Consider the following 7648-nt stretch of genomic DNA (forward strand, 5'->3'; position numbering starts at 1 on the left):
GGGTTTCTGCTGCAAAACCGGATCTGTGTTCCGCAGGCTTTCCTTGCTGCTGACCTCTGCGCGCCCCACAGGCCACCCCTGCCTGTCTTACAGCGGGGCCCTGGGAGAGGGGCCGGACCCTGGACGGTAACACGAGCTGGTTCCGGCCACAAATAGCCACAGGCCTGCCCCAAGTGCAAGTCCAAATATAGACCCGCCGGCTGTCTTGTCACTTCTTGCTGCTCACGCGTCACCAGGAGGGGCCACATGCCGTCTTCTGGGCTACTTCATCTACTGCGGGCATTTGAGACCTGTGACTCCACTCTGGGGCTCAGAGGGTCCGTCCCCTGGGGGAGGGGCTGGCCCATCGTGGCTGGAGACCTGGGCTTTCCCAGGGTCCTGCCCGCCTGCGGCGCTCTGAGCAAGCACAGCACTCACACTGAAGGCTGCCTTATTTATTTATTTATTTATTGCTCCCATCATTCCCTTCGAGTGTGCTTGAGGTGGGGGTTATTGCCGTCACTGGGTGAAAATCGCAGAGCCCACAGCTTTCTGCCCCCTCGCTAGTAATGCGCCACCCTGGAGCCACAGGTACCGAGTGCCTGGCTCAAAAGATGCATCAGGAGGCCAAACCAGGTTTAGCCAGCATCAGATATCTTCTCTCCTCCCTTGCTTGGGAACCTGCCCTGGGAGAGGGAGGGCGCAGATGGCCTCTCCTCCCCCCACCCGTCCCTGAGCTGCCGGCTGGGATGCCCAGGGAAGGAGGGTGACAGTGATAAGATGGCTCCTATCTGAGTGGACGCCACTGTGGTGCTAACTTTGGGTTCTTGGGGCCTGGGAGATGCTTGGATCTGCTCTCACTCTCTCGCTCGCTTGCTTGCTCTCACACCATCTCCTGAGATCCACTGTGCTGACTTCTCCCCCAAAGTTCCCAGGACCAGGCTGAAGGCGTCTCTATTCCCGGAGGTCTTTTTCATTCCTCCCGAAGGCCCTGATGGACCCCTTCCAGGACCTTTCCGATGAGGTCCCCTCGTGCACAGGTGGCCCTCTCGGGCAGCACCTTGCTGCCTTGCTTGTCCCACTGACCCACACTGGATCCGCTAAAGTGGTCTCTGCAAACTCTGGGCTGCCGATGATCCTAACAGAGCCGCCCTCTGGCTCTGCCACCAAAGCAGCCACGCCTTGGGTCCCGGGCCACCGTCAGCTCAGCTGCAAGAAATGCAGCGAGCTCTCTGGACGGTCCGCTTGAAACCCCCCCCTCACTGGGTTTGGGCCGGAAGTGGCATGAGCAACCCTCCCTCCCGCCCAACGAGAGCTCGCTACAAATTGTCCACCAGCCTCCCTCCTAAACACCGCTCTTTCCTCTACTCCCACCACCACCCCATTTTCTTTTCTTTCCCATTTTAATGTTCTTCATTCAGCTGAGAGGTCCCAGAAGTGTGACTAGGGTTCTGTCCCATTTCCTCTGAAAGTCTGTATGTGGGAACTTGGCCTTGGAAGTTTATATCTATTGCTTTTGGGGGTATTTTTGAAAGTACTGCTACTATGATGGATCCATAAAATAAAACATATCGGAAGAAAAATAACTGAAGCAAAGAAAAATCAAAAGGTAAAAGCACGCAAAGATGCGATGTACAAGAGTGTTCAGTACAACACTGCTTCCACTGGTAGCAAATGGAAATTAATCTATGTCTAGTGGGGAGTTTGCTAAGTCAATCACGACACAGTCAACCCAGCTTTGACAAGACTGCAAATAATGATGCCTATCTTTGTAATGTGGGAAATGGCTCTATTTGTAAATGGAAAAAGAATAAGCTAAGTATCACAGGAGTATTATCACACACTCACAACACATACACAACACACACATGACACACATCACACAACACACACAAGATACACATCACACAATACACATACACAACACACACAGATACACATCACACAACACACATATACAACACACACAGATACACATCACACAACACACAAGACACACATCACACAACACACAAGATACACATCACACAACACACATATACAACACACTCAACACATACACAACACACACATCACACAACACGCATACACAACACACACACACACTATATTGGGCTTCTTCAGGCAGGCAGAACCAACAGGGGGTGCGCACATATGGAAATCACCGTATTTCGGCCAGTGCCGTGGCTTAACAGGCTAATCCTCCACCTTGCGGCGCCAGCACACCGGGTTCTAGTCCCGGTCGGGGCACCGGATTCTGTCCCGGTTGCTCCTCTTCCAGTCCAGCTCTCTGCTATGGCCCAGGAAGGCAGTGGAGGATGGCCCAAGTGCTTGGGCCCTGCACCCGCATGGGAGACCAAGAGAAGCACCTGGCTCCTGCCTTCGGATCAGTGCGGTGCGCCGGCCGCAGCGGCCATTGGAGAGTGAACCAACGGCAAAAAGGAAGACCTTTCTCTCTGTCTCTCTCTCTCTCTCACTGTCCACTCTGCCCGTCAAAAAAAAAAAAAAAAAAAAGAAAAAGAAAAAGAAAAAGAAATCACCGTATTTCAAGGACGAGGCTCCAGGGACGATGGAAGCTGACAGGTCTCAGCATCTGCAGAGCCAGGAGAGCCCACGGTGCAGCTCCACTCCACAGGCCAGCAGGCTCGGGGCCCCAGGAGAGCCAAGGTTTCCGTGTGAGTCCGAAAGCAGCAAGAACAATTAAATAAATAAATAAATAAATAAATAAAACATAAAATGATATTGGACCTCTGAGGTAGTCAGGTAGAAGAATTCCCCTTACCCCATCTTTATGTTCTAGCAAGTGATTGGTGCAGCCCCCACACGAGGCTGGGGTTTCCCCATGTGTGACCCTCATCAGCACACCCACAGACACCTCCAGAACCATGGGCGACCAAACACCCCGTCCAGTTGACACGTAAAGTTCAGCGTCACACACGTATATGCACGTGCTGTCGTCTGTGATGTCTCCCTCCTGCTCTAACGCACGTTGGAATCACAGCCCAAGGGGGTGGCACGGGGTGTGGCCTCTGGGACGCCAGTGGCTCATGGGGCAGAGCCCTCAGGCATGGGGTCAGTGCTCTACAAAGAAGCCCCCGGGCACGCCGCGTCCCCGGTGCCCTGTGACGACAGGGCAGGAAGCGGCCCGCACCACACACCACGCGCCCCAGATGGCGAGAAATACAGCCCTGCACCAGACAGCCTTCTGTGAGGTTCTGACACAGCCCCAGAAAATGCTCCTAAGTAACACACACCCCACGCATACACAACACACACACAGCACAGGCACACCACACAGGTGCACCACACACACAACACAGGCACACCACACACCGCGCGCCCCCAGATGGCGAGAAATACAGTCCTGCACCAGACAGCCTTCTGTGAGGTTCTGACACAGCCCCAGAAAATGCTCCTAAGTAACACACACCCCACGCATACACAACACACACACAACACAGGCACACCACACAGGTGCACAACACACACAGCACACACACAACACAGGCACACCACACAGGTGCACAACACAACACACAACACTCACATACACAACACAAACACACATACACATAACACACACCACACACTACACAACACATGTACGCAACACACATACACAACACACAACACTCACGACACACATACACAACACACATACATATAACACACACAAGACACAACACATACACCACACAGGTGCACAACACACATAACACAAAACACAACACATACACAACACATGCAACACAATACACAACACTCACGACACACATATACAACGCACACATACACATAACATACACCACACACTATACAACACATGTACACAAGACACACAACACACATACACAACACACACATACACAACACAAACACACACTTGCACAGAACACATACCACACACTACACACACAACACACATCCACAACACACATCCACATCCACAACACACAACACTCATACACAACACGACACACACAACACAAACAACACATCCACAACACACCACACTCAAACACAACAGCAGCAGGGTTTCCCTCTTGGTAGTTACTTTACAGGTTTGTTTTTACCTTTAACCGTATCTATTTTTATAATAATCACGTATACCTTTTACTTTAAAAATATTTACTTTTCTATTACAATAGTAGTGTATGCCATTTGGTTTAGAAAAAAAAGCAACTACTACAAAAGAACCATAAAGTAAATACAGACAAGCTGTGCATCCTGCTAACACTACTCTTGTGTCTGGTGTGTATTTTTCCTAAGAATATGCAAACCTATCACTCCTCACAAAAAAATAGAAATTACTTTTACAGTGAGAAAGACCAATAAATTTGAAAGACTGTCATCTTGACAAGCCAAATGAATTATGAAATGATGAGAAAGGATATGCAAGATGGAGCAAATGTAGTAAAAAAGACATATGGTGAAGAAGATTCAAAAAAGATATTTAAAACAAGCTATTTAAAGAATTATAAATTGGGACCAGCATTGTGGCATAGCAGGTAAAGTCGCTACCTGTGATGCCTGCATCCCATATGGGTGCCAGTTTGAGACCCGGTGGCTCCACTTCCTGTCCAGCTCTCTGCTCATGCTCTTGGGAAAGCAGCAGAAGATGGCCCAAGTGCTTAGGCCCGTGTACCAACAAGGGAGATCCAGAAGATGCTCCTGGCTCCTGGCTTTGGCCTGGTCCAGACCCAGCTGTTGTGGCCATTTGAGGAGTGACTCAGTGGATAGAAGACCTCCCTCTCTCTCTCTCTCTCGCTCTTGCTCCTTCGCTTTCCCTCTCAAATAAAAAATTTTTGTAAAAAATTATTTATTTATTTATTGGAGAGGTACAGTTACAGAAAGTGAGAGGGAGAGAGAAAGAGAAAGAGGTGTCTTCTATCCACTGGTTCACTCCACAGATGGCCGCAACGGCCAGAGCTGTGCCGATCCGAAGCCAGGAGCCAGGAGCTTCTTCCGGGTCTCCCACGTGGGTGCAGGGGCCCAAGGGTTTGGGCCATCTTCTGCTGCTTTCCCAGGCCACAGCAGAGAGCTGGATGGGAAGAGGAGCAGTCGGGACTTGAACCTGTGCCCATATGGGATGCCGGCACTGCAGGCGGAGGATTAACCTACTGCACCACAGTGCCGGCCCCTAAAGAATCTTTTAAAAAAGTTTATTTGGGTACACAAATTTTGAAATCCATGTGTTTTTTTTTCATCATACGCATTTTTTATGAACTTTTTTAGTACCCCTTGTATGGATGGACTTCAAACCTTTTTTTTTTTTTTTTTTGCACCAAAATAAATGTATTTTTTCATTCCATTTTCCCACACAGATCTGCAAACGGTTTGGAGTTCCCTCGCGTTTCCCCAGAAGGCCAGATGTCTTTGACAGCAGCCGTTTTGAGTGGAGGGTCCTGTGGCATCCCTGCGTCCTCTAAGCCCCTCCTCCCATTAAAGGGCAGGGGTCCGCAGCGAGAGGCAGCCTGAGACCTCCAGGTTGCTGGTGTCCCAGAGGCGCCTCGGCGGCAGCCCTGCACCCCAGCCTCAGTCTGGCTCTGGGTTGCTCGTTCGTAGTTGTTTAACCTTGGGGACACTGGCAAGGGCAAATCTGAGCCCAGGCTTTCCCTCCATCGGGAATCGACACCCTGCAAGGCCTGGTTCTAGCCAGGAGCTCCTGATTCCAGCTCCTCCGCACTCCAAGTTCGGGAGCCGGCTTGCACTGCGGTTCTCCGTGTACCCGCGCATTGCCGGCTGCTTCCCTCTGCCTCACACGCCAGCCCCCAGGGACTGGATGTCCTTCTGTCTCCTTTGCCAGGTGGTCTTCTTAAGCCTCAGTGTCCATGGGTCTTAAGTTTCTGTGCTGGGTCTTGGTTCCCTTATCTTGAAAACGAAAGGTTCGAACACAGACCGCATTTAAACAGGCTGGCTGGGAGCCAGGGGTGGTGGGTGGTCGGGGGTGAGAAGGCAGAGATACCTCTGTGTGTTCTCGTCTTCCCTCACCCACCCCAAATCCTGGCCCACAGCAGACACTCAATAAAAGCTTGTTGAATTGACAAAAATAGATGGTTTCTACCCATTATATAGACCCTTAATAAATCATGCCTTTACTTTAATGTGTGATTCCCCCCCCCCCCCCTCCTGCACACTGTGACATTCATGGGGGACAGGAACTCCATATTTACTAGGGACCTGAGGATGGCGTTACCGGACCAATAATCAGGCCCTTGCTTCTCCGTGCTGGATAACCAGTCCTCCAAAGAGGAGAGTTGGTAAGAAAGGGTTTACTTCGAGAATCCAGCAGCAGGCGGCTGGTGAGTGCCCGCTGCTCCCCTTCCAATCCAGCTCCCAGCTAATGCACTTGGGAAAGCAGCAGAGGATGGCCTGGGTGTTTGGGCCCTGCCACCCACGTGGGAGAACCAGACGGAGTTCCAGGCTCCTGGCCTTTGGCGTGGCCTCGTCGTGGCTGTTGTGGCCATTTGAGGAGTGAACCAACAGACAGATCTCTCTCACTGTCTCTCCCTCTCTCTAATTCTGCCTCATAGATAGATAGATAAATAAATAAATAAATAACTATTTTAGGAGAAAAAAGAGAAGCTGGCAGTTTTGGGGAAAGAGGGATCTCTGGATCTGGAATAAACTTTTCCTCCCAACAAACCTTCAAAAATGCTTTTTGAAAGAGACAGGGTTAGCCGCAGGGGAGGTTAGGAAAATACCTGTGAGTCCAGTCAATTGACAGTTGGGCAGATTTTCAGGCCTCGTTCTTTTGACAGTCCAGTAAATCCAGGGAGTCAGCCAGGTGGAGGTGTCCTGACCATGGAGCACAGGGCTTCTCTAAGAGCCGGATGCGAGGTCTGCCATTCCAAGTCATCTCCTTTCATTCTTGTTTTTTTTTAAAGATTTATTTATTTGAAAGGCAGAGTTACTCACAGGGAGAAGGAGAGGCAGGGAGAGACACAAAGAAAGGTCTTCTATCTGCTCGTTCACTCCCCAAACGGCCACAATGGCCGGAGCTATGCCCATCAGAAGCCTGAAGCCAGGAGCTTCTTCCGGGTCTCCCATGTGGGTGCGGGAGCCCAAGGACTTGGGCCATCCTCCACTGCTTTCCCAGGCCATAGCAGAGAGCTGGATCGGAAGTGCAGCAGCCAGGGTTTGAACCGGCGCCCACCTGGGATACCAGCACTGCAGGCAGCGAGCGGCTGTACCTGCTACACCACAGCGCCGGCCCCTCATTCTGAAATTCTTACACAAACATTATTATTCGCTAGACTAGTCAGAGGTCATTCACAGAGTCAGTAGTTGGCTTTCAACATGCCATCATTAGGATAAACATGTGAAAAGAGGGGGCTGGCGGTGTGCCCTAGCGGGTTAAGCCTCCACCTGCAACACTGGCATCCCATATGGTCGCCAGTTCAAGTCCCGGCTGCTCCACTTCCAATCCAGCTCCCTGCTAGTGCACCTGGGAAAGCAGCGGAAGATGGCCCAGGTCCTTGGGCCCCTGCACCCACGTGGGAGGCCCAGAAGAGGGTCCTGGCTCCTGGCTTCGGGTTGCCCAGTCCCGGCCATTGTGGCCATCTGGGGAGTGAACCACATAATGGAGGATTCTCTCTCTTTGCAATTCTGCTTTTCAAATAAATAAATATATTTTTTTAAAAAAGTGAAAAGGAAGAGAAGATGTCTT

This window comes from Lepus europaeus, chromosome 11, assembly GCF_033115175.1.
Source record: "Lepus europaeus isolate LE1 chromosome 11, mLepTim1.pri, whole genome shotgun sequence".
NCBI classification, from domain to species: domain Eukaryota; kingdom Metazoa; phylum Chordata; class Mammalia; order Lagomorpha; family Leporidae; genus Lepus; species Lepus europaeus.